Raw genomic sequence first — 24,517 nt, forward strand, 5'->3', positions numbered from 1 at the left:
TATTTAGCTTCTTGAGACCAGGGAAATAACTATGCAGGAAAATGCTGTAAAATCAGTTTTGCAACTGTGTCAAATTATAGAAGCAATGAGCAAAGAATAAGTACGTTTGTTTTCCAAATATTTTTCACATGTCTGCTCTTTAGTATTTGGAGCTTATCAGCAACTAAAAAATTGAGTCAAGTATTTATGGTAAACTGGATTTTACTGAAGTATGTTTGCTGGTTGATAAGGATTTCCTCTACAAGAGGCTAAAAAGTAGCTAGTCTTCTTCAGCCGAAGGTATATTTTATGTCAGTGTGCAGTGGAGTACTTTGAAAAATGGTTTATAGCAGTTCTTACTTTAGTTTTACAAAAGGCAATGTGGCATTCCACGGTATGGCATGTTCTGTTTTTTAAGATTGGTGGGGAATTCACAAATGTTCTCTTTACTATTATGTTTCATAGCATGCAAATATATTTTACTTATATATGGCTTTATGTGCCAACTACTTCCAATAAAAATTTAAATTAATAATATGCCATTAGCCGTTCTAAAGGAACACATAATTTAAGTAGAAAGCCTAACTCTTTATTTCAATCTTTATTAAAGTGTGATTTTCCCCCCACTGGTTTTGTCTCCAGTTATCTAATTATTTTAACTAATAATTAGTTAAAATAATAGTTTAGAAAGAGGTAAGTTATAGTTTAGAAAGAGGTAAGTCTGACCGTAGAAGTTTATGAATTATTTCAATATCCATAGTAAATCCTCAATCTCTAGTTATGGATGCAGTTAACAACCTTACATTAGTACTTCCATTCCTGATATATTCAAAGTGTATTTAGAACAATGGTCCATAAACATATAGGAATGGAAAAAACTAAGGCTCACCGCCACCCCTACCCCCCCCCAAAATGTACATATGTTTATACATAGATTAAAAAGTAAATTTTAATACAATAGTTAATATAAAGTTAATACAATAGTTTAGTATAAATAGAAATCCATCCGTTGCTGGTGGTTATAGTACCGTTGACTCTTAGTGTGCCACAGAACCAATGGTAGTACTTCTTTTTCCAATACTGTAGGTTCCCCAGCATTGTTCCTAAAACAAATTTATAGGACTTCTTTTAGTTTCACGCTGCCTGAGTTCCCTCATGTTAATTCCTACATAGTAGTGTTTCAATCTATTTCTATTACCCGTTCTTAATCCCTGCGTTTAGAGGATTTGAGTTGCAACAGGCATTTATCCACGCAGAGGCACAATCTGTATTCCACTGATTGTGTGCGTATCCCTCTCTTGATCTTTAATGTTAAATGTGACTTTCAGGTCTTAATAAAATTGTTTAAGAGTATCCAAGGGATTGAAAGCTGTCATTATATTACCCTACCTAAGTAAGATGATACCAACTCATGGCTAAGCAACACATACATACAAATAAATATTGACAGTACACTGTGGAGTACACAACCGCGTCAAGCTTTCAACTGCACTGGCCTAATCCAAACTCTGGATAGAAGAATTACTTTCGATGTTCCCAACCTGGCTTTAAGGGATAAGCATTTTTCGCTAACTTCTTTGCCTCCCTGGTTCATTTTTTCCAGGGTGCTTAATATTCTATTCTCTCCATAAGGAACACTCTTGTCTTACCAACTATAATTTAGTTTTGCTGGCTTCAATTTATCCTTAATACCTCAACTAAAATATTTATTCCTCAGAGTCGCTTCTTCTGAACATGTCCTTATTTTTTTTTTTATCATAGCATGAAATTCATTTCCCCCCCTAAAGTTTAAAAAAGCAGAGTAGTATCATGCCTAGGACATTGCATGTGCTCAAAACACATTCGTTGTTGAACATTTAATTTATCAATGAATGAATGCATGCTATATTCTAATATGTATTCAAAATACACTTGCTTGATAAGTTAAGGTTGTCCTTCACTTTTGGTTTTAGAAATGCTCAAGTCAAAAACTGAAATCAGATTTTGGACTTTTCCGTATACAATATAGGTATAAGTCCTGTTGTATTATACCCAAATTATGATTTTCTATTTTTTATAAAATTTTTTTCAATGTATTTTCTTCATTTAATTCCTATTCTTTCTTACAAGCATTTAAGACTAGAGTTCAGAACCATGAAGAGATCAAAGTTGATCTGACCCAGTAGGGAACCCAATGCTTATATATTCCTTTGTGAAAACTAGTAACGTACTGTAATCAGTATATTAGGCACTGTTCTTGCCCTGAGTAGGTCTTAGACTACCTAGAACAAGTCTTTCAAATAGTCTCATTTTTGAAAATAAGATAGCTGAAATATTTCAATAATACAAGAGCAGACTCCAAAGTTGAGACTCTTTTTCTATAACTCATTACCTCTTTGACATCTGTTTGAACCTATAGCTCTACAAACTGGTGTCAAAGCTAAATTTCTCTCTTTTGCCTGTGTGGTTCATTGGCATTTAAAAGTCAACACCAAATGAACAAGGGGTGGTGGAAGGGGAGGTGGGCAGGGGGATGGGGTGACGGGGTGACTGGGTGATGGGAACTGAGGAGGGCACTTGGGATAAGCACTAGGTGTTATAGTATATGTTGGCAAATTGAACTTCAATAAAATATATATATAATATAATATTTATATAAAATATATGTATATTATATATAATATTTATACATTATATATAAATAAAAATTGTGTATATATATATATATATATATACACACACACACACATATATATATATATATATATATATACACACACACACATATATATATATATATATATATATGTCAATACCTTGGGGCACCTGAGTGGCTCAGTGGGTTAAAGGTCTGCCTTCAGCTCAGGTTATGATCCTGGGGTCCTCCTCAGATTGAGCCCCTCCTAGGGCTTTCTGCTCAATGGGGCCTGCTTGTTTCTCTCCCTTTGCCCCTCCCTCCTGCTCCTGCTCTCTCATTGTCTCAAATAAATAAATAAAAATCTTTTAAAGTCAGTACCTCCTAATTTTGCAGAAAATGTTGGAATTGGCCTTGTGATTTGAGAATAAATTCTGGGGTAGGAAATTTTATATTTTAAAGATTGCAGAGAAGCCAGAGACTCTGCTAGGAGGTACCTTCCCTGAGTTGCAATCTCTAGAACAAATTATGGTTACATGTATGTGTACTCCTAATTTGTCATTTCTTTGTACTTGTTCTTTCACTATTCTCTTAATAGTGACTCTTACCAGCCTTATCCACTTCCTTCATCCTTAAGCCTTCCTCCTTCCTGTTCATAAAACATCAGATCCACAAATGAAATTCCTAGGATATGATATATATTTTGCCATGATTTATTACAGATTTTCTGATTCCTTACACCAGGACTTTGGACACTATGGACTATGGATCAAATCTAGCCCACCACTCATTTTTTAAAATAAAGTCTTACTGGATTTCAGCCATGCTCATTTGTTTACATATGATCTGTGGCTGCTTTTGTGCTGCAACAGCAAAGCAGAAACCCCATCACTTACAAAGCTTAAAATATTTATTCTCTGGCCCTTTATATAAAAGAGCCTTTACTGACACCTTGTTTGGACATAGGGAAATATTGTGATTTTCTTTTCTTTTTTTTTAAGATTTTAATTATTTATTCATGAGAGACACAGAGAGAGATGCAGAAACATAGGTAGAGGGAGAAGCAGGCTCCATGCAGGGAGCCCGATGCGGGACTCAAACCTGGGTCTCCAGGATCACGCCCTGGATTGAAGGCAGCACTAAAACCGCTAAGCCACCCGGGCTGCCCTTGAGTGTGATTTTCAATAACATATTAGAAAGAATGAAGTTTCCTAGATACTAGGAATCACAAGCTACAAAGCGAGTAAACTAAAAATGAATCAGACTTGTAAGAAACAGAGAATGTTGCAGACTGTGGGAAATTGATAAGTGCACACTTTGCTTAAGAAATGTAACTACTATCAGCCCTTTATCAATTTGCCTTACTGGCTTGTGGACCATTATCAACCTAATTTTTCAAAAGAAGCCAGAAATGTATATTTTTATATGGAAGCTTCAAAATAAAATGAAAAAAAAAAACCACCTTAGTAAATATTTTAGGACAATTCATGACAAAAATAAGACAAAACTTGAATTTGACCACAAATCATCATTTATAATCACTGCTTTAAAAAATTCCAATTTTTCCCCTATAAATCTAAGATTAAACCATATTATAGCACCAGGGAGGTATTAATGAATTATAAATATTTTTGTAAATCACTCTTAAAATGTAATAGAATGTCTAAACACCTAAATTAACATATTTATAATCTAATAGAAGTATTATTGATCAGGCTCATGAGGGTTTTCTTCAGAATTGAAACCTGCACCAACAGCTATTTAGAACCAGAAATAATCAAAAAGAGAAAGGTCACACACTATTCCTAATCAATGTGGTATACTCCACACTCCTTATTAGTTCTTAACCCCCTCAATGTAAATGTTAATGAAATCTAATTAGCCTTGGGTGAACACCTGCCAATATCTATTGAGGCAAAGAGAAAACTGTAACAAATACCTTAATTGTGTCTTCTTGCATCTTTGCTTTCAGGACATCAAATTTTCCATTTAGAAGGGTCTGAATAAGTCAAGATCCTGACACCGTTGGCTAGGAATTGAGCAAAATTTAGTAAAGGATCTGTTTAAGAAAGGGTGGGGGTGGTTTAGCGTACATGAGAGAGTACAGAGCTCATTAACTTAGTTCATTACCACCCCAAGGCCAGTGGAGGTAAGAGGAGCAGAATCTGGAGTGAGAGTTCTCTGACCGTCTGGCAAGGGATATTGATAGAGAGCCATAACCAACCAGCTGTGGCTTAAAAGCCAGGGAACTTGGAGAAAAACATCTTTTTTCCCACCTCCCTCTGGTTCTTCCCATTGCTGAACTCGCTGGAAGCCTGTCAGGGCAGCCTGTAGAGACAGTCCATAAACATCAGCACCCTGGGTCACAGGTCAGAGTGAAGAAGGTCAAGACCGGCCTTGCAGGGCCAAAGAGGGAATGCTCAGCTCGGTGGTCTTCCGCTCATTGCGTGAAGTGCTCTCTCTAACCTTTGAAGATTGTCAAGTCTTCTAAAACTGAAAACATAGTAATGTAGAACATGAATTGGAGGGTTTTCTAGGAAGCAATTGAAGTGAATGAGCTGTGAGTGAATACTTGTGCGGAGAGCATCAAATATGTCTGTTAATGACTATTATTATATCTTGTTCTATTATGTGTCTGGTGAGCTGAGAAGTCAAGTGAGGGTGACAGACACAGTGGAAACTGAGATGCCATACCCCTTCTAGCATCCTCTGTGGGAAAGTACTGAGCAGACATTTGCTATTCTAAATAGGCTGGCACGTATGTGCTTTGAAGGAAGGATTTCCACGGAGAATAGGATAAGAAGTTGTGTGGTTATATATTGGAGCCTTCCCCACTGCTGAACTCAACTGACTAATTTTGAAGTTCAATTGATTGCTTTAATCAGACCATGTTGTTGCAGGTGTTACTGTAATCGAGGGAAATAAAGCACTTCACCATTAATTCTAGTTGTAGGCTGTCCAGATAAGGAAAATAAAGTTAGATGACTTGATGGGTGTTGCATAATTCTGGAAAATCTTAATTAGTGTTTTGGGAAAAGCAAGCATTTGGCTACATTTGGCTTTATCTGAACTTTAGTCAAAAGCCCTGGCTTCACACCTACATATAACTGCATGGAATATTTGGCTAAGATTTCCAAAATTGGTTTCAGTAAATACGTTGCAATTGAAATAGTAGGAAAGCTATATTTTTGTTCAGCCGTTTCCAGGTTATATTAATAGGACTAATATTTTGGTCTTTTTTTTTCATATGTGCATTAATGCATGCTAGCACATAAATCTATATAAATGCTTTTTTAGTTCAAAATCCTTTTTTTTTTCAAAATCCTTTTATTTATTGTAATACATATATTTGAGAATATTCTTTAAGGAAAATAAAGACAAATACGAAGGATTTAGCATGACTGTAAGTTTATAATAACAGATTTTTTAAAAGGGTTAACCTAAAATTGGATATTCTTATTAAAAGATGGATTAAGAACATAAGCTTCAGAGTCACAATATCTAGGCTTGATCCCTGTTCTACCACTTAGTAGTTCTGTGAACTTGTCTCATTTTCCTTATCGGTAAAATGAAGCTGATAATACTATCTCTCTCTTGAGATTGCTGTTAAAAGCTAAGAATTAATAATTACTTAGTACTTTGAACAGTGCCTGGAACATAGAGAACATTCAGTAAATCTTAGCAAGTATTATATGTTCACTAAGAAAGGACAATAACAAAATTATGAAAACCTTTGTGAAAACTAGGAACTCTAGGGCAGCCCAGGTGGCTCAGTGGTTTAGCGCCGCCTTCAGCCCAGGGCCTGATCCTGGAGACCCGGGATCGAGTCCCACGTCAGGCTCCCTGCGTGGAGCCTGCTTCTCCCTCTGCCTGTGTCTCTGCCTCTCTCTCTCTCTGTGTCTCTCATGAATAAATAAAATCTTAAAAAAAAAGAAAAAGAAAACTAGGAACTCTAAATTTATTTGAAAAGTATTATGGTGATAGAAGTAAAAATATGAGAAAGTGTCACTAGGATGTAGATTATTATTTTTTTCTTCACTGTTGGTAGGACTGCTCAACTCTATTATGTCAAGGTTTGTAAAATTCATTGATGAGTTGATTACTTATTGATAAGTCTATCCTGGTATGCTTAGTTTATGAGATTCAAATTTGATGACTATAGGAAGCCCCGAGGATGGAAAAAAAAGAAACAATAATAAATTTAATTCATCTTTTTTTAATACTCAGACAAGAAGGGACGCCTGGGTGGTTCAGTGGTTGGGCATCTGTTTTTGGCTCAGGGCGTGATCGCAGGGTCCTCAGATCAAGTCCCGCAGGGAGCCTGCTTCTCCTGTCTATGTCTCTGCCTCTCTCTCTGAGTCTCTCATGAATCTTAAAAACAAAACAAAACAAACAAAAAAACAAAAAACAAAACAAAACAAAAACCACTCAGACAAGGAAATATGCTTGCCCCAATATTTTAACTGAAGATAATAATGGATTAAAGAGTAAATAAATTAAACACTAAAGAGTAAATGATTTTAAATGTATATTGAATTGTAATGTCCTTTACCAGAGTTAAGGAAAGGAGACTTCATTGAAATCACTACCTACCTTTCATACAACTTATTGCAAGAACAATATTTATTCTATCTAAAAAGCATTGAAGTTTTAGCTAAGAAAAATTAATAAAGGTAAAGAAGTATCTTTTAAATACTCAGATTCATTGTTAGTATTTGTACTCTAAGAAAAATTACAAATAGTTCAGCTATTATATAATTTTGTGCCCCATGAAATTGCATACCAATGACCACAACATGCTAGTTGTCAGAATCCTGCTTTTCATTAAAAAACAACAACAAAAATTCAAGAATTTGTTAAATCAATAAAACAGAGTAAAACAGACATAACTTATTTTCTAGGAACAAACCATGAGAGCAATTATAAGAAAATAATGATATGTCTCTGCTACAAAAATACAAATTAAATATTTATATTTATTATTTTTATAATAGTTTCTTTAAAATCTCCCCTTGTCTTTCCATAAAGAAACAATTCAAAACATGAAATTTTCCATTTTTGACTGTTCTCGCTTTTGAGAGCTGAATATGCATGCACCTCCATTCCCAAGTTTATGTTCAATGGCATCACCCTGAAAGTTCAGAGTAGGCAGTGAGGGGAATACTTATATAACATAAATTGGCTAACACTATCAATGTTTTTGTTTTGTTTTTTTTGAGAGCCAGTTGTTATACATTTTATCAGTATGCCATTACATATATTCCTCACATTTGAAAAGTCTAGTTGAAGTCCCCTGTGTTTCCACCCATTTTTCTAGTTTTTCTTTGATAACAAATGGACCATATTGATTACTACCAAACAATATGGAAGTTTTTACTGATTCATGAGAAAGCTGTTAACATAACTACAAAAAAAATCCTTCGGTAAAAAAATTTAAGGATTTTTTGAAGGATATATGGTCTTACAAGTACGTTGATCTTTAATACTAGATTGTTTCTAAAGTAAAGTTTCTTTATAGGATTCTGCTAATGCACTCCAGGTTTTGGCAGTATGTTACCAAAGTTTAAAATTTGGAACCTGGAGTTAGTGAAACTCTATTTGAAGTGTGATTTCTCGTTGACCCACTGAGTGACTTTCAGCAACTTTTTTTGTCCTTTCTGATATTTTAATCTTTACAGTGGATGTGCAGTAACAACATAGAGCCTATGAGGCATTAAGGAAATGATGTCTCTAGAGTTTACCCCAGTGACTGGCACTTTAAAAGCCTCACTTATATGTGAGTTGATCTGGCAGCTGCTATGTAGTAGGAAATACAGGGTTGTACTTGGCTGGGTTAACCTTTGCTTTCCTGACTGCAGATGCCCGAAATTCCATTTAATCATCTACTTAGTGGAATTATTTTATTTTATTTTATTTTATTTTGTTTTGTTTTGTTTTGTTTTGTTTGTTTTTAGTGGAATTATTTTACATCTGCTAACCTATAAATTGAGCCTAAAATGTGTATTTATTTGTAATGTATCAGTTATAATTCAGATGAATACATTCAGAGGGACCTTTTGGTTATTGGATAGGTGGAATCAGTAGCTCCATAACTTGATTTGGGAGCAGGTAGGGAATTGAGCAAAAGCATATTTAGACTGGAGAGGATAGACTCTCAGGAAAAAAAAAAAAATCAGGGAGTAAAATTTGTCATTTGTGCCTTGAGCCCATCATATTTACGTATTTTTAATAAAGAAACAGGCTGTTTTTTCCTTAAAAAGTTAACTCCAAAGAATGTTATAAAAGATTTTTAAAAAGATGAGAATCACATAGTTAATAGCAAGAAAACTCTTAGGAATTGGAAGAAATGAATCTGTTCTACTTTTTGGGCACAACTTTGTGCAGGCCTCTTCACCAGTCTGGACCTTTGTTCACCTCCTTCTTAATCTTGAAAGTGCATTTCCATTCTAAAATCCCAAAGAAGAGTTTAATGAGGGCAATCTGTGAAGTTACTGTTAATTCATTGCATTTACATAGCTCTAGCACTTTTCAAATGCCTTTCACATACATTAGCTAACGGACACTCTACCCATGGGCCAAGGGGCTCATCAAACTAATGGAGAAGGAGGAAGATAGACAGAAGAATCACCCACTGAGAGGAATGGGAAACAAATCCTTGACTCAGCAAAGAAGACCCAGTAGTCCCTGGCAGCTAAATCAAGGGCTATTCCATTGCAACTGGTCTCCAGTGGATTTCTAGTCCTTTGATCAGCTTTTGAGTAATAACAACATGTAACTATCAAACTAATTTAAAATCCCTAAGCCTTGTGAAATATGTAAGTGTTAATTGTTAAATTTTTATCAGCAATGCATAAAGGGATTTCAGTTGTTTCTTAATAGATATAAACTTGGTATGTCTTTTGTAGTTAATGACACTAACAATTTGCTGTAGTTTACTATGTGAAAAATAAACCACTCTACTCTCATATCTCCTTTCTTTTATCCACCATCATCATAGGAGCAGGGAAAAATTATCATTATAGATTTTCCTCTCTTTATTTTTTGTTTATATGTGATGTATGAACATATGCAATTGTACTAAAAAATTACAACATTACAGAGAAGGTTGATTCTTTAAAAAGCCTTGATTTCTCAAAAAAGATGATGAACTTCTATCTATGACCTCTAAGTTTGACCTTAGTCTGGATAACGCCTTTGGAAAGACATAATCAACAAATGATGTGTAAATGTTTACAGAGGTTTTGAAGAAATTGAAGTTTCATGAAAAACAAGCCATTGAAAACTAGTCTTCTGTCATTTTTAAATGATATTAGTAGGCTGGAAGATCTAGAAGATTCTTTAGAAAACCCCCAACTCCCAGCACCCACCCCCCCAATATCTCATGTTATCTTTCAGGGAAAAAAATTAAGACAGTGGACCAATCGAGTAAACATTTAATGATACATGAATAATAACCTGAAAGGAAAGACTAATGAATTGATATCAACTGAAATGATTGTTTGCTTCAGTTCTCTTATCTCTTCTCTGTTTGCTGATGGCTGGTGTGATGTCACTTGGGCTATAACCAACTAGTCCACATAAGGTTGGTTGGATGATACAGAAGTATAGTTCCCAATAGTAGTGGGATGCCAGTCTTTATTTATGGCACTCCAAGTCCAAAATAATATTCTAATATTTGACTCTGATGCCAAACTTTAGGCTGTTTTACTTCATAATATATTTAGAATGTTTTGCTGTAGATAATGGATATAAATGAAAACCATGCTGTTTGAGGGAAATAAATAGGGACATTTAGATTGGAGAATTGGAGATTAAATAGGCAAAAAGTATCTTATATACAAAGAATTTCCATATTGGAGTGTGTTAAACTATAAATTTATATTTTCCATGGTGGAATAAATGAAGACTCAGTACAGGATATAAATAGCTTATTTTTGTTTAATATAAGAAAAAAAAAGTATTATAACATTCATAACTAGAATAGCTCCTCTGTTAGGAAATGATTTTCTGAGATCCAACTCAGCTTGGAGGATAAGTTTTCAGCATAATAGGTCATAGGATTCACATGGGTTAATTGAATAATATCCAGGATTTTGAAACTCTGAGGTTCCCTCTCCCCTGCCAACCTATGGAGGATATACATTAAATTATTATGAAAGGTTGATGAAGTTATTGACATTGAATTATCTTTATTTTAATGTGAACTCATAAACATAAGTGAGAAGATAAGAGAAAAAGGAAGAGAAAAAAGCAGCCCAGTAACACTAATACAACATTTTATTCTATTTTTATATAATATAAAAAAAGCACTTCTTTAATCTTTTATATTTTATCATGTTCCTTCTAAGGACAGTCTCCTTAGGCATCATTTAAAAGTTGTGTTATAAAAAAAGAAACATTGTCAACTTTTCCTCTCTTTGCTGGGAATCCATTTTCCCCTCTAGTTCTACAATTTAACACTTGGTTATATCCTATCTGTTAAAATCCCCTTTCACTTTAGAAAATGTAGCCTGGATTTTTAACTTACATCTAGGCAATCTTTATGCCATGCTACCCCACTCTTTCTTTAAAGACAAATTCTGAAGAAGTCTTATAAAAATCTGTAAGGCTTTTTTCTAATCTCTCTCTAATGACATCCCATCCTTGAAAGATTTTTTCTCTCTTTCAGTCACCAGAGCTTATCTAAAAGATTGTGATTATCCAAATTCTATATTATTTCAAAACATTCAACACAAATAATGCTTTCCTGAGCATTTTTAAGCTGGTAAGTGCTGTTTGTCTTCCTCCTACATCTTGCTCTTGACCATAACAGCCTAGCAAAACAGGGTGATTAGGTTCTCCTCTTTTTCAAGCAGATCACTACAGAAGTCAGTACAATCTGGTGAACTTACCTGGAGGAATGGGGACATCCGGTTCTTATTTTATAGTAAGGAATGAATCCCCTATATATAATGAATGAGGAAGACATTATCACAGCTCAGCGATGCATAGACCTCAGAGAATACGTACCGATGAGAAATATTGTGAAGACCCATCTAGTTCAATAACAACAATAACATTAGCATCAAGAGACATTGATAGAGTCCGTTGTAGTTTGTAAAAAGCTCTAAATGTGTTAAGTACTGTTATTCTCAAAATCTCTCTGATGTTGTGCATAATGCATTAACAATTTTTGGACTAACCTCTAAGCTGGAGTTCAGAGTATCAGTGGTCTGCCTAAAGTCACACAGCTGCAGACTTGGGGCAGAAAACCACAGGACTAGATACCAGACCACATTTTCTCCTTAGTTTTGATGCCATCTCCACCTCCACCCCAACCCCACATCTGGTACTGAGTTTTCCGACAACTGGACTTGCAGTCCAGGCAGGAAGCCCTCCAGTCATTTTTAGCAACCAACAACTTAGCTCTGGTTAATACTTTATAGTATCAATTAGAATAAGAGCAAACAAACTCTCTGTGGTCTTTTCCCTTTGCTTGATTTTAATGGGACTCCTTCTAATATTGTCATTAATGAATTTTGTCTTCGTTGAAGAAAACTTTTTTTTTAAAGCCATGATAGTTTTCCTTTAATTCTTTACTAGAAATTGCTTCAAATAATGCATTTTTATGTCTTCTGAAATGATCATATACTTTTTCTTAACATGAAACCATCTTTGTTATTTTTGGTGATAAATACTTTTTGCATCAGTTTCTATACATAATTTTTAAATGTGATCATCTTTACATTATCGCTCTTGTTACATTTTAATTTCAAGTTTATGCTAGTTTTATTAGATAAATTGAATCGTTTTCCAACTTTTTTGTAATTAGAACAATTTAATTCATATAAAAATCATCTGTTAATTGAAAATTTGAAGAAAGTCACATGTGGGTATGATTGGGCTAGGGAGCACTTTATTGGTAAACATTGATATTTTTGTCTATTTTTTTCTTCAGTTTCTGTATGACAGTTTATGACTTATATCTTTGTATCTAAACACAAATGTTACGATGCTAGTACCTATAGAGAGTCCTAGGGTTGTTTTATTCACATTTTTTTATTCTCTCACTTCTCTTCTTCTGTCTCCTTTGGGTTCTTCTAATATTCCATGTTCTCACATGTGATTCAACTGTTGATTCTTTCATTTCCTTTTTTTTTTTTTTTTGTAGTTCATTACTTTTTCTACCACCTTCATGTTCCTTCATTGCTTCCTTCAGTCCCCTTTGTTATTATTTTTGTTAGCTTTTGAGTTAAACTTTAAGATGGTTTATTTATCTCTGTTTATGCTTTCCTATAAAATGTGGACATTTAAGACTATGAATGTTTTTCCTAAGTGCAACTTTTATAGATTTCCATACATTTTGCATTTTGATAGATGGTATTCTTGCTATATTTAAATTCTAATATACATAATTATAGCTTCGATAACTTCTTGAGTAAAATGCTTATTTAGGAAAGTGAATTTTGATCGCAGGGTGGTTCTTTTTTTTTTTTTAATCATCAAATGAAATTGTACCCTTAGAATATATCCTTTATACTTTTGTCTTTGTTGAAGTTTTTGAAGTGGCACTAACTTTAGGTAATTCTTTAAGTTGACAAAATAAAGAATCACTTTACTGTGTCTTCCAAGTACTGACTTTGTTCTGCATGCTGTGGTCACCCAGGATGAGCCTACCCTCTCTTCAAATACTTAGATGCATCATCATTTTTCCATTGTCTTATCTCTCCAAAACTAATGTTTATTTGTTTGTTTCTGATAACCTTCCTCTTATCATACTACTTTGAGTCTCTTTTCTTTCCAATGTAAGATGACTTATTTTCCTTGAAATAATAGATGATTCAGCATTGTAAAATTCATATGTACATTCTAAATACAGCAACAACACGTTATAGTCTTTATAAATACTTATAGTCTTATTTAGACTCAGATTATCATGACAAGAGAGACTGAAAATGATTAGTGTAGCATTGCCTCTTTCTGATTGACTTTTTCTTTGCTTCCGTTTTTCTTTGCTTCCTTTTTTTCTTTCTTTCTTTCTTTCTTCCTTTCTTTCTTTCTTTCTTTTTCTTTCTTCTTTCTTCTTCTTTCTTTTCTTTCTTCTTTCTTTCCTTTTTTAACTAAAAAGTGTCTCACAATCAATTATTTTGTATGCCAAGAATAGCTCCTAATTCCATGATAGTTAACCTATGTGCTCTAATAAATTACCGTTTGTTGAATTCTAAACTACACAGTTGATGTGCTCTAACACTGGTTTTTGTTCCCTTCCCACCCAAAGATCCACTCATTACCCTACAAGATCTCTGTAACAGGATTTCTTCTCATTTTAGAAAATGGTAAGAAAACTGGAGCAGTATGGCAAACACTTATGAAATTAGTTCTGGAATTATGCTCACTGGGTCCAAATCTTGTTTCTTCCCCTTCATGGTCTAGGTGACCTTTGCAAGTTATAAAAATCCATCTTCCTTGTTCATAAACTGGGTAGTAGCATCTCCTTCATAGCTCTTTGGTATGAGTAAGTAAGAAAATTTGTCAAAGGGCTCAGCAAGTCATAGGCATTCCACAATAATTAACAAATGTTTTTGTGGTTCTGTCGTTTTTGAGTTCACAGTTAATGTTTATCTATACAGCACTTAAATGGACTTGTTAACCTTTCTGATTCTTTGTGATGTGTCTTGACTTATTTTAAACCAATTATTGAGAGATAAGTTTTGATGGTTTTTATTGTTTAAAAAAGGGAAATTGAGTCAACATTTTTGAAGCCAGCATTTACTTAGGTACTTAGGGAAAAAGAAATACCATGACTTTCCATCCTACAAAAATATATTCATTGGAAGAATGATTCTTCACAAAGTTATTCACACCTAGTTAGCAAACACTCAAAATGAATTGACACTTTTTTGTGTGTTTTCTGTTACTACCCTGTCTATGGCTGCTAGGCCTCCAATATCCCACCTCCTCTCTTGATCATAGTGATGACTGCAAAATAAAAATAAAGAGAAAGCTGGTGAGTCTGTTCTTCTAACAAAGAGAAAATGACAATGTGATAAACCCTGAAGACTTTTTAATTAGCCCCAAGGTAAGCAAATTATGTAGCCTGGATGAGTAAATATTGTCAAACAGAGTGGATCTATAATTACAACATAGTAATACTTTGGCTGATAAAACACCTTTTTTCCCCTCAAGTACTGTAAATTTATAATTTAATTTTAACCTCGTAACGACTCTGCCTAATAGAAAGAGACCATCCACATTTTACACACTGATGCTAATGGATAGTGAGTGATAATGGGAATAAGTGAACACCCTTCAATGGACAATGATAGATCCAGGCTTTAAATCCAAATTTTCTGGAAGAATAAACAAAAACAAAAAATAATGGATAAAACCACAGATTACTATGGGGGAGGTTGACTCATCTTATCCAGCTAGTAAATACCTATGGAGTTATAACAACATATGATAATATATTCTGGGTTGGAAAAGAGGTTTTTGATTTCTGCCTTTATGTATTACTCATTGCCTTATCACATTTCTGTTGAAGTTTCCTCTATAAAATATAAATAAATATTTGATCAACTTGTGAGATAGGATTGCAATGGTCTAATATAAAATCACCTCCAGAGCCTCCAAAATATTATAACCATTTGGGATCACCCTCTATTTTTCAGCTGTAGTCATACTAGAGGAAATATGGTTGTATCTATGTATTATTATTTTTTTTTGGCAAGCAATAAAAAGCTGAGATGACCTTTAGTGTTTTTAAATTCAATGTTTTCCACCAAATAGAAATGTGGAATAAGTAGAAGAGACAATTTATGTCAATCATCTATTTAATCAATTATAAATTACTATGCATCTGTTGGTTACAACAGGCTAAGTTAAATAGAAACATTATTATTGTTGTTGTTGTTGTTGTTATTTTGCTTAATGAACCAACATTTAGGATCCTTAAAATTGGCATGCATTAATTGATGTTTATCTTTCCAGGCAAATGTTACATTAAATCCTAGTAATATAGCAGAAAGCTTAAATTCTTCATTAAGTAGCCAAAATTATATACCTGACTGATCCCAACTTAAGATGTTGCAAGTGGTTTTCTTTTCTTTTTTTTTTTTTGCAAGTGATTTTCTATAAGAATTTATGATATTTTCTGTAGCTTTCCAGTTTGTCAAGTGATATTTAAATTATTATAGATATTTAGGGATGCCTGAGTGGCTAAGGGGTTGAGTGTCTGCCCTCGGCTCAGGGTGTGATCCGGGGTCATGGGATCAAGTCTTATGTAGGGTTCCCTGCCTGGAACCTGCTTCTCCCTTTGCCTGTGTCTCTGCCTCTCTCTCTGTGTGTGTCTCTCACAAATAAATAAACAAAATCTTTAAAATAAATAAATAAATAAATAAATAAATAAATAAATAATTATAGATATTTCATTAAGGTGTCATTCATTCATCAGAATTATAACAATGCTTGCTTTGTGCTGAATACAGGTATAGATCTTTTTGTACAATAAATTTGAACCCAAAAAGTTGTGAGTAGATCAATTCTTTTCAAAATATTGGATGGCTTAAATTTACTAAATTTACTAGATGGCTTAAATAACGAAATAAATGTTACTTAACATTTATACTATTAATCTTTCTGCTAAATAAAAACACATTTTTATCATTCTTTTGAACACAGATTTACATGTGTAGTGTTTGCTTTAAAGAAAATGTAGCTCTATATTCTCAATTATACCCCAGTCTAAACATTGTGTTGGAACGGAGTATTTGGGCTTAGCTCTCAGGCTGAGCTCCATTAACCCTCTTTACCTTCTTATTCAGGAAGACACTGACCATTTTTCCCCATGAATCCAGAAATATTGTTATTATAACACCTTCATCATTACCTTCATGATTGTAAATAGTCTCACAAGTACTATTATGCCTGGCACACAAATCCCATAAATTATTAATTTTAATCATTACATACGTACTGTGTGCAAAACTCACCCCACAACCATAGAGTTTTAAAAAAATGAAGCTTTCTTTCTCATATCTGACCTTAATTATTCTTTTGAAATGAACTTTATCTTATCAAAGATGGAAACTTAATCTCTGCTCACCCTGGGGGTAGAAGTAAGGGAAGGTTTATCCTGCCAAGGCCAGGGTTAGGAAGCTGGGATAATTATCTTGGTGCGGTCATCTTTGTGTTCCAATATTCATGGAAATTGCCTTGTTCCTAGCTGGTTGTCTGACTGTGATCTGTAAAGGCAGCTGCTGTATTATCCCTGTTTAATCTTAATGGCCTCTTCATGTCTACTGACTATCCAACCTTGACCAATGTACTTAGGACAGGTGGACAAGGATGGACGATAACTTCTCTTTCTTCCAATGTTCTATTCTTCCCAACCCAATGGAGAATCGTTATCCAGTAGTGAGTGGGAGAAAGAGACTCATCATATTTGGTTTGTTTGTTTGTTTTCCCTCTGTCCAGGATCCCTTGAGTTTAAGCCTCTTCTTTGCTTTTACTTGAAACATCTCTTCCTTGAGATGATGAGTGTTTTACTCTCTAGTTAGTGAAACTCAAAAAGGATCAAAAGGTAATGGGGGCTCTGGGGGAAATCAATTAATATTTCTGAGTACTATTCTTCTGCATTTCATTATAACTCCCTGCACTTGTAGGAATGTTTCCCTTTGTGGTGAGGAATTTCGATTGGGATGTTTGGTCTGGTGTTGGTATTTTAGAATTTTACATGGCATGTTCTCTGAAAAATATTTCAAGAATATTGTTTATATGGAATGCTCGCTTATTTTTACTACTTAAGCAGGCATGCAGCACACTCAAGAACCCAAAATATCACTGTATATTCCAAAGCAACATTTAAAACTTAAAAGTGATGACATCTGTAATAATTACATCAAATTTTCCTTAGTACCACTAAGGATATTCAGCTACACTTTGAAGAGGAAATTTATATACTTTGGTCTGTATTGGTAATTGGTCTGCAGATGGTAATTTTTTTTTTCAAGGCAGGAGGTTTGTAGTAGGAAAGGAGTCCTGTCCAGAGAACAGAGGACCAGCACTGAGCAGGGAACACAACAGATGCCCATCTACTGCAACTGACTGCATACTAAGAAGGCCTTAGAGAAAATGAGGCTCTGGGTCCATTATGAGGGAAAACACAGAAAAAAATCAGTGTTCCACAAAATTGTAAGGGTTGTAGATATTTGGGGGCATCCAAGGGAGTCCCATGTAACAAGAACTGCTTTCATTCTATCCTCCTCTTCAGTCAGCCTTTCTTCTCTCCCTCTCCCCTCCTGTTTTGTCTCCTTCAATTCCAGTCTCTATCTTCTGTACAGCTCTGCTTCTTCCTTTCGTACTGATGGCAACCTTAATCCACATAGAACTTTGACTCATAGCAAAAGCAGCTAGTATGTTTCCATCAGTCTCCTATGGGAATCTGGTCAAAGGGACAGTAAGTATTATAAAGTGAAGGATCCTGAGCTTCATACAATACAGTAAGGTGGTCTTAGGGTTGGGGTGAAGACAAATTTTAATATTATCAAAGGTCACCATGGAGGCCAGAACAGTGATATACTGAAGAATATTGATAAAGACATATTAAGAAGCACTTAAAGGTAGTCTCATAGTAATGGTTAGTAGAGGAAATTGATATTTTTATCAAAGCCCAGGGAGCTGGTCTGAAATATACTGTGCTCAAGTAATAAAACCACAGAAAACATATTGTCTGTGTTGCCTACATGGCCAAGTTTGGTGAGGAAAAATAATGCCATAAATGATCATTGGAGATGCTATTATCCAAATCAGATTTTGCTTGATGTACAATTAACAGCAGCACTTTTTGTTTTTTGCTTTTCCAACTTCAGAATTTACATTATTTTTATTAAAATTAGTCTTGCATTAAAAATATATCTAATAAACACATTCATCTCTTAGTCAGTTAATGATGCCTCTGTCCCCCAACTAAATGCTTTTGGCTCTTTTCTTTACTTAATTGCTGAAAGTCAAAAAAAAAAAAATCATGCAAATAGCTTTTTCACTACATAAAGTTATCCTAGTATGCATAATATTTAAAGCCCTTTGCCAAAAACAATGTATCTGTACTGTTATCAATCATGTAAAGCAGTCTTTAAAACTTAAAATCCTTAAACAATTATATTCCAATTTAGGCTGGCTTAAATCTTCCATAACTTCCTAGCCCACTCATTCTTTAATTAATCATTTGTAAAGGTTATTTTTAACCATTTCTCATTGCAGTTTCATGGGAAAACTCCCAACAAAGATAGGTCTATGATATCCAAATATACCTAATGACCCACCATGCCTACACTCCTACCATTGTGACTGCAATGTGTGTCATTGAGGAAAACAATTACTACACTGCAATTGCATCCCAAAATGGCTCTCATTATATCACATTATATTCAGCCACACAGTATAGAATTTTTGTAATTAGAAAACATTACCTATCCTGGGAAGAGTTTCACATTTTTTTCCCCTCTGTCATTAATAACTGAGTATTAGGAGGAGGAAATGCATTTAAGCCACATTTTGTCTTTTTCAATTAATCCATAAAGTAATAAACTAAAATTCCCCCAAATGTGACTTTTAGAGAACTGTAAATAATTAGCAAATATTAGTGCTTGGTTGAGGAAAGAAATGCAGGTATAGATTGTGTGTGATAGAAATTTTCCTGGGTGAAGTAAACATAAAATAAGCCTTTGTTGATGCTTTGTTACAATAGTCACCCATTCATAAGATCCTGAAACTTGCCTTCATTAAATAGAGTGGAACAACAACAAAAAAAATGTGTTGTCTATCATATGTAAATCATTCAATTGAGACTTTTTCTAGGTACATTTGCAGTAGAAATAATCATTGGACACAGTGAATCATCTCCCCGCTCCCCCCCCTTCCATGAGTCCAGAGCAACACAGAAATGCCCAGATTTGTATCCTGTACCATATTCAATGAAAATTATCTATCTCTAAGCAATTGCTGTCCTTAGACTGTGAAGAACTTGAAGGCAGGGACTAGGTATGTGTCTTCTTCACCTTCGTGTACCTACACAAACTCAGAGGTATAACAAATGTCATATTTTTTTATTTCTCTCAAATTAATTTAAAAACCCTTCCCATTAGGTCCAGGGGTGTTCCTTCCCTCTTGCAGGGTTACTCAACAGCTCCAAGGAACTTGGTAAAACAGAATGTTTGGAGAGAGTTCATTTTGCTCCTGATCACTGTTGGGTATTGTCCTAACTTGACTAGACTCTTAAAGGTGTGTGACCCCCTTGATGATGTGCTCAATTGACATCCTGGAATATTTTCTGAAGTAGGGAACCTTGACCTCTAGAATCTAGCATACCTAGGAATTTCATGTGGCCATTGACTTCTCAGACTCTGCCATCTTCCCAGAATAGTGATTTTTCTGAGATTGAATCTTAAATCTGTCCCTGAGATTGGCTCATATAAACCTCTAAAAACTTCCTTTTCTTCGTCAGTCCTCTTGGAATGTCTAGCACAACTCATTCAGTTTTAGGTTTTAAAACAAAAGGCAAGAAAAGAGGTAGTCTTTAGGAAATGTAGACTTTGAGTCAATAATTATGGCTCCTCTTTACCCCCATTGAACCACAGAATTCTGGCTGCCTTTGAGGAGAAGAGAGACAAAAATACATGAGCAATAAGCGCACACTGATACCTCAGTATATTTCCTAATCATATTAACATCCCTAGTACAAAGAAAACTCTAAGTAATAGAACTCAATAAAGAATGTTGAGTGGCTGAGTAGATAAACAGGGCTCTTCTTGATGTAAAGAACAAGGGCTCTTCTGTTTTCATTTCTATTTCAATATTCAATATTAACCCTACCTGCCAGTCAGGGTTAATAGTATGGTGACAAGAAGCACTCTCTTTTGAGCTGGGAATATTATTATCTTAATTATGTCAAAACTTACCAATGCTTGGACCTATTGCTATGGGTCCCTACCATAGCTTCTAATAGCCAGAGACTGTGTTATAATAAATGTCCTCAAATTAATGTAGCATTTTCTTTCTAGATGGATTTTAGTGGATACCACATTCTAACTCAAAGGAAAGATATTCTTGATGGGACTTCTGGTCACCAGTGGAGCGGAAAGGCTATTTTGTAGCAAAGCACAGTATTATTGCTCCATTCCATCGAGTCCTACCAATAGCAAGTCTATTGAAACACATGAAGTGGAGAACATATTATCAGCACACTAGAAATCAGGGGAGGGACCTGGATTTTATTTATCCCCCTTTTAAGTAGTAGTCTTACATCCCCAAAGAGGTTACATGACCCATGTAGTGGGCCATGAGTCTCTCTTTAAATCCTTTCCTGACATGCTCTCATTTAGAATCCTGATGAAATAATGTCCTAGACAAGACACGCTGTGAGCCTATTTTTGTGTGGCATATTATATTATGGATTCCCAAATTTTATGAATAAAAGTGTCTTTGGTTCATCCTGAAATATCATTAGTTGGGAGTTTAAAGTTGCTAAAAGTGCAAATCTCTAGAGTATTAGAGATGAGGTTCCATTTTGTTCATGTTGTAAAAGTGATGACTGATTTGCTATAAATCAGTAGACACTAATCATCTGACTTATTCAAATTTTGAATACATAATACAGTAAAATAATACATTAAGAATAATACAGTAAGAAAAAAATAAAGTTTACAGTATTTTTAAAAAGCTTTAAAAAACAACTTAAAAAAATAAAAAAAAATAAAAAGTTTCAGTGTAAAATAAGATAAAATGCATATAATGTTAGGATTTGCCAAAATCATATATGCTAGATATCAACCTAAAATTACTTTTGAGGAATTTGACTTTTTCAGCAGGTTAAATTGTTGTGAAAAGATAAGAAAGGACTCCTAAAGGGTCTTAGGCTCTTCAGACTAAGTGTTTTACTTATATCAAAATTTGTACATCAGTATATAGGGGTATGTGTGTGTATGCAAGTTTAACTAATTTTAATTTTCTGTTAAGCTATTTTTTTTTCTTTTTGAAAGAGAGGGAGTGAGAGAGAGTATGTGCACATGAGTGGGGGACGGTCACAAGCAGAAGGAGAGAATCTCAAGCAGACTTCCCACTTAGCGTGGAACCTGACACAGGGGCTCCATCTCAGGATCCTGACATCATGACCTGAGCTGAAATCAAGAGTTGGGTGCTTAAACCGACTGAGCCACCCAGGCACTCGTATTGATCTATTTTTCAATAAAGGACAATTCAATGCTCTTTGTGGAATTGCTTCAGGGAAATAAGAATGTGATATTCTAGAAAATATGTAAGCTGATAGCAGTCACTGTTCTTTTGTGAAATACCTACATTCTGTTTTGGAGGTCAGCCACAAATTTTCCTATTGTTTGGATCCCAAAAGAAAATGTTATCACAGCAATTGTGTGTGTGTGTATGTGTGTGTGTGTGTGTGTGTGTGTGTGTGTATTTCATCTTTTTTGGAATTTTTTTTTTTTTTTAATGCTACAAAGACAGAATTCCATTTCCCAAATATGGGGGGAAAACCTAGTAGAAACAAAGAGAGAGAAAGAAATAGAAAGACATAATTGCTTCTGATTTTCTCTCTACAAATTGCTTTTCAGGAGGAATAGAAAGAAAAGAAAGCATATTAGGAGTCTTGTTACTTGACAGAAATATAATTTCCTGGCCAGTAGTTAAACCAAGTGTGTATTTCCTCATTTTATTTCCCTGTTGTCAGTTGTTTGGATATGATACAGGTACTTATTGATCTAACCTTTCCCTCATGATATATGGGGTTGTGTTTTGAGCAACATATTTTGCATGCGTGGCATGAATTCATTTTGAAGAATTGTTGAATTTACAGGTGCATTGTCTTTGATGTGAAAATATTTTGAGGAGTTAGGAATCTATAGTCTCTTAGTTTGTATTGGTGGAAGTAGGGGGATCTCAAGCTCGCACATATAATACTTTTGCATTCATATGGAAAATGAATGTTCATAGTCACCCATTAGGGATTAAGATCTACTGTTCCATGGGATGCTGAAGGAGCTTCAGGGTTCAGAGTATGCAGACCATACAGGATTCTTTTCTGAACAGAATTTTTAGCATTGAAGCTGAATGCGGGGGAAATAAGTTAATAATAACAAAGGAAACTTGGAGCTCAAGTCAGACTTTGAGGAGGAAATGGTGGCTCTTCCAGAAAACTCTCTCTGGCTCTAAGTCTGACTTTTCTTGGCAACACACATCAAATCTTAAGACATATAATGGCATACCTAGTTGCTCACATAAAGCCTCTTAATGAGTTGAGAACTCTCTCCTTTAGTATGTCTCACATACCAGTTATAAAAAAGAGTCTCCAATAAAGTTAGGACTCATTCTGCAGCAAGTAACTAAAGACTCCCACTCTGACTTTACCTAAAAGGGAATATAATACCTTAGAGAAATAAAGAAAAAAAATATAGGTGGGAAAGCTTCAAGTGCAGCATGATGAAGGAGCTCACTGGCAAAACACAACCCTAGTAGACTTGATTTTTACCCAGTCTGCCCTTGAATTCCTGAAGCCAAACATGATTGGAGAAATAACACAGGATCTTGTTGACTGGTGTCTCTTAATTATGTTGCCTGCCAGCTTCAAGTGGGCTTAAATGTCACTTGGCAATCTGCCCACATCCCCCAACTCCATTTGATTTCCATGGGCTTATAAAATTATTTTACAGTGTAGCCTTCCTCCTTATTCTTTTTTAAATTTTTTTAATTTTATTTATTATTTATTTATTTATTTATTTATTTATTTATTTATTTTTACCTTCCTCCATATTCATCTACTACCTCTTTCCTACCTGAATCTCAGTTAATGATGGTGCTTTCCAATTCACTAACAGAACAGAAGCCACCAGAAGAGAACATCGATGTAGTCCACATTTATCAGCCCAGCATTGTGCTCCATTGTTTGCTTTTCTTCTGTATGAACAGACCTAGTATTCACCCTTCCATCCATGCACGGTTCCATCCCTTCTTGAGTTTTAAAGAAGTGCTTTCAGCAGTTGTCTGCTCTTTACTGCATCATCTATTTTTTCCCTGTCTGATAGATCATTTCCAATCAACACACGAGTGTGCTGTAAGTTTCTCCTGTCTCAAAAAAAAAGGGGGAACTCTGTGAGCCCACATTACCTTCAGGTTATCACCTCAAGTCCTCTGTTGCTTTGTTTTACTGAGAAACATGGTTGACACCCATTCCTTCCTAAAACTCAATCTTCATATCTCTATTGGGATATTTCACTGCACACTCTCTTCTTTTTTCTTTTCTTTTCTTTCTTTTCTTTTCTTTTCTTTTTTTTCTTTTCTTTTCTTTTCTTCTTTTCTTTTCTTTTCTTTTTTTCTTTTCTTTTCTTTTCTTTTCTTTTCTTTTCTTTTCTTTCTTTTCTTTTTTCTTTCCTTTCCTTTCCCTTCTTTTCTTTCTTTTTTTTTTTTTCTTAATTAATTTACTTTAGAGAGAGTGTGTGTGTGAACAGGTCGGGGAAGGGGAAGAAGGAGATGGAAAGGGAGAGAGAATCCTGAAGCAGACTTCTCGCTAAGCATGGAGCCCAACACTAGGCTTGATCCCAGGACTCTGAGTTCATGACCTGAGCCAAAGTCATTTAACCCACTGAACCACCTAGATGTCCCTGGACACTCCTTTTCAATATCATTAGGAGTTTTAGCTCATCTCCCTGATGCCATATGATGAATTTTTCCACCTCTTAGTTCTCATTCCTGTTCTCTTTTGCTGCCCAGATGATATCTACCTGCCCCTTAGCTTTAGAAACCATCTGTGTATTGATAGTTTTTTAATTATTTGTTTCTGTCCCAGAACTCTTCCCTAAGCTTCAGACTCACATATATTCTTAGATGTTTCGCAGACATCTTACTCATAACCCGATGAGTACATTTCTCATCTTTCCT

General features: G+C 34.7%; 1 protein-coding gene and 1 pseudogene across 2 annotated transcripts in view; one reads left to right on the plus strand and one right to left on the minus strand.

Moving 5' to 3' along the window:
* DCC (DCC netrin 1 receptor) overlaps nt 1-24,517 on the plus strand; it is a 1,085,392-nt gene that overhangs the window by 614,916 nt on the left and 445,959 nt on the right. The window lies entirely within an intron of this gene.
* The window catches only part of LOC121482097, a 59,717-nt pseudogene that overhangs the window by 34,915 nt on the left and 285 nt on the right, over nt 1-24,517 (minus strand).

The sequence above is a fragment of the Vulpes lagopus genome, chromosome 24, assembly GCF_018345385.1.
Source record: "Vulpes lagopus strain Blue_001 chromosome 24, ASM1834538v1, whole genome shotgun sequence".
Lineage (NCBI taxonomy): Eukaryota > Metazoa > Chordata > Mammalia > Carnivora > Canidae > Vulpes > Vulpes lagopus.